This window comes from Herpailurus yagouaroundi, unplaced genomic scaffold (assembly GCF_014898765.1).
Source record: "Herpailurus yagouaroundi ecotype Mexico unplaced genomic scaffold, PumYag 184, whole genome shotgun sequence".
NCBI lineage: Eukaryota > Metazoa > Chordata > Mammalia > Carnivora > Felidae > Herpailurus > Herpailurus yagouaroundi.
Window position 1 is genome coordinate 12363243 of NW_024412415.1, and position 4253 is coordinate 12367495.

The following is a 4253-nucleotide window of genomic DNA, read 5'->3' on the forward strand; positions in this document are numbered from 1 at the left end:
AGGGAGTTCTCTGTGCCTCTTGGATTTCAATGCCTTTTTCCTTCCCCACTTCAGGGAAGTTCTCAGCTATGATTTCTTCAAGTACCCCTTCAGCACCTTTCCCTCTCTCTTCCTCCTCTGGGATACCAATGATGCGTAGATTATTTCTTTTTAGTGTATCACTTAGTTCTCTAATTTTCCCCTCACACTCCTGGATTTTTTTCTCTCTCTTTTTCTCAGCTTCCTCTTTTTCCATAACTTTATCTTCTAGTTCACCTATTCTCTCCTCTGCCTCTTCAATCCGAGCCGTGGTGGTTTCCATTTTGTTATGCATTTCGTTTAAAGCGTTTTTCAGCTCCTCGTGACTGTTCCTTAGTCCCTTGATCTCTGTAGCAAGAGATTCTCTGCTGTCAGCTATACTGTTTTCAAGCCCAGCGATTAATTTTATGACTATTATTCTAAATTCACTTTCTGTTATATTATTTAAATCCTTTTTGATCAGCTCGTTAGCTGTTGTTATTTCCTGGAGATTCTTCTGAGGGGAATTCTTCCGCTTGGTCATTTTGGATAGTCCCTGGCGTGGTGAGGACCTGCAGGGCACTTCCCCTGTGCTGTGGTGTATAACTGGAGTTGGTGGGCGGAGCCGCAGTCAGACCTGATGTCTGCCCCCAGCCCACCGCTGGGGCCACAGTCAGACTGGTGCGTGCCTTCTCTTCCCCTCTCCTAGGGGCGGGATTCACTGTGGGGTGGGGTGGCCTGTCTGGGCTACTTGCACACTGCCAGGCTTGTGATGCTGGGGATCTGGCGTCTTAGCTGGGGTGGGTAGGCAAGGTGCACAGGGGCAGGAGGGGCAGGCTTAGCTTGCTTCTCCTTAGGTGATCCACTTCAGGAGGGGCCCTGTGGCAGCAGGAGGGAGTCAGATCTGCTGCCGGAGGTTTGGCTCCGCAGAAGCGCAGAGTTGGGTGTTTGCGCGGAGCGAGCAGGAACTGGTTCTCTTTGGGATTTTGGCTGGGGGATGGGCGGGGAAGATGGCGCTGGCGAGCGCCTTTGTTCCCCACCAAACTGAGCTCTGTCGTCGGGGGCTCAGCAGCTTTCCTTCCCTTTGTCCTCCAGCCTTCCCGCTTTCTGAGCAGAGCTGTTAACTTATGACCTCCCAGCCGCTAAGTCGCGCTTGCTGTCGGAACACAGTCCGTCAGGCCCCTCCGCTTTTTGCAAGCCAGACTCGGGGGCTCTGCTTGGCCGGCGAGCCGCCCCTCCGCCCCGGCTCCCTCCCGCCAGTCCGTGGAGCGCGCACTGCCTCGCCGCCCTTCCTACCCTCTTCCGTGGGCCTCTCGTCTGCGCTTGGCTCCGGCGACTCCGTTCTGCTAATCCTCTGGTGGTTTTCTGGGTTATTTAGGCAGGTGTAGGTGGAATCTAAGTGATCAGCAGGACGCGCGGTGAGCCCAGCGTCCTCCTACGCCGCCATCTTCCCTCCTCCCTCCCATCAAACATTTTTATTATTTAGTCGGTTTTAAAGTCAATTTGTAAATTTGCTTTTCTTTTATAATTGCATAAGTCATCTTAATTCCAGTATTTGCTAAATTCCTACAATGGGTAGGGCACTGCTTTGTTTATCACTAAATACCAAGTACGTAGCACAAAAATCTTAAATTTATACTCACTATACTATAAGTGCTGTAGACTGAATGTGTCTTCCCAAAATTTGTATATACAAACCTAATACCCATATGTGAAGATATTCGGAGATGGCATCTTTGAGGGGATATTAGGCTATGAGAATAGAGTCCTAATGAATAGAATTACTTCCCTTATAAAAGACACTCCATATAACTGCCTTATCCCTTCTACCTACGAGGACATAGCAAGAGGACAGCCATCTATGAACCAGAAAGTGAGTCCTTACTAAGTACCAAATCTGCCAATGACTTAATCTTGGACTTCCAGCCTCCAGAACTGTGAGAAATAAATTTCTGTTGTTTATAAGTGACTCAGTCTGTGGTATTCTTTTATAGTGGCCTTCATTGACAAGGAGAGTAAGTTTTATAATGGAGTTTATTCTTAGCTAAATTCTTACTTTATTATACATACCATTATACATGTAGCATACAAAATGAATACATGGACATATTTACATATATAAATTTAGTTTAACACTGAGTGACTACAAAAATGTGCCCTGTTAATGGGATTCACTGAAGTTGGAGAAGCACTTTCATTTCATACACTTTCACAAATACCTTTTAAAATTTCTTACCTCTTCTCTACTGACTCAGGGAAGAATCTTAAAGATTCACTAACATCCTTGTCTTATTCTAATCACTCTTCTAGGCATCAGTTTCTTCATTGATAAGATGAAAGGATGCAAATTTACATCAGAAGAGATAGGACCATGGGTGTGAGAGAAACATGATATTTAAATGCCTCTGAGCATTAAATACTCCTTTAATACTTTACTTATAAAGGGACATAAATATCATCATGAGTAAATGTCCACTGCAGCTCCCAGGGTTGACGTGGCAATACATATGGTCTTCTGCGTTTGGGGAACACCAGTTCATATAGGAAACAAGCTTGATTTTGTTTCCTACCTCAGCAAGAACAAAGTTATGCATAAGGTCTTGGCTTCTATAGAAAATGGTTACTACCAAGATTGCTTCTATTCTACATATTTGGTTGACCTAATTTCTTATCTATAATTTTCTTACCTATAGATTTAGATTTATAGATTTTCTGACCTACAGTTTTCTTACCTATAGATTCAAGAACTAAAGCAAAAGCTTACCTGGTTGCCAAAGAGAACTCCCAGGGCATAATAAGCTTTCAACATAATGCTTTGTCAAAGGAAAACAGACAGGAAAGTGACAAATGCAGATACAAATGCTGTCTGGATGAAACATGGCATGCCTTTCTAAAATGGAAAAGACGTCTGCTAGTTGCCTATTTGTATATATATGCTCTCCTTAACTTCAGTGCTCAGAGTAAAAAAAAAAACAGATTGGGGACCTTTGGGAAGTGGGGTTCAGACTCTAGGAATCCCTACTGGCTGTCCTATATAGAGCTAATGAGTAATGTGAATGGAGGCAGTGGCCAGCCTCCGTTTCATCTTTCCATTGTCTGCCAGAGTAGCAGGTAATCTATTCTAGGCATCTGCAACTGGAGGCAAAATATGCCAATTATTTTTATTGATCTAAAGCCTTCATAGGTAGGACACCTTGCCAAGGCAGCATATGGAAATTTAGATAAGGAAATGATTGCAGAGACATGGAAAAGGATTCACTCTTTGGAAAAGAACATGTAGGCCTTAAAAAAAAAAATGAACAACCACTTGGTATTCTAGAGCTTGAGAGCGCCAAAGACGAATTATGCAGTCGCTGCAATGGAAATTGATTACTAAGCCTTAGATGAGTCACATGCCTTAGGAATTAAGTACTCCAATCTATTATTGTCAGTATCCTGATGGGTCAACCAGGCTGTGAATGGGAATTTGCATTAAATTGATTTGAGTGTTTTTTCTTGAACTAACATCACTCAATCAAGGGACACATTCAGACAGAGCTAGATAAGTCTGACTGAATTTGATTTGGAAAAGCAGAGTAGCAAGGGATTAGCAGGCAGAATTTAAAAGCACCATAAATTTTGGCACTCCAGGCTAGGCTAGGAGAAGCAGGTGAGCAGTTTCTGTGCCACAATTAGGGTGTACAGTCAAAGCAAATTTTTTTTTTTTTGAGTTCTGTAGCGTGTTGTTTGACATAGTCATGGATTACAAGAATCATCATCAGGTAGTACATTGGACTTCTTGGAGGATTTCATGTCTGAAATTTAAAGATGACTTTAAAAAATTAAAAACAAAAAACAAAAACAGGTTACCTGAGTGGCTCAGTTGGTTAAGCGTCCAACTTTGGCTCAGGTCATGATCTTTGGGTGGGTTTGAGTGCCATGTCAGGCTTGGTGCTGACAGCTTAGAGCCTAGAGCCTGTTTCTGTTCTGTGTCTCCCTCTCTCTCTCTTTACCCCTCCCCTGCTTGCGCTTTGTCTGTCTCTCTCAAAAATGAGTAAACAAGAGACTCTTAAAAACTGAGAACAAACTGAGGGTTGATGGGGGGTGGGAGGGAGGGGAGGGTGGGTGATGGGTACTGAGGAGGGCACCTGTTGGGATGAGCACTGGGTGTTGTATGGAAACCAATTTGACAATAAATTTCATATATTGGAAAAAAATGAGTAAACATTAAAAATAAAATAAAATAAAATAAAATAAAATAAAATAAAATAAAATAA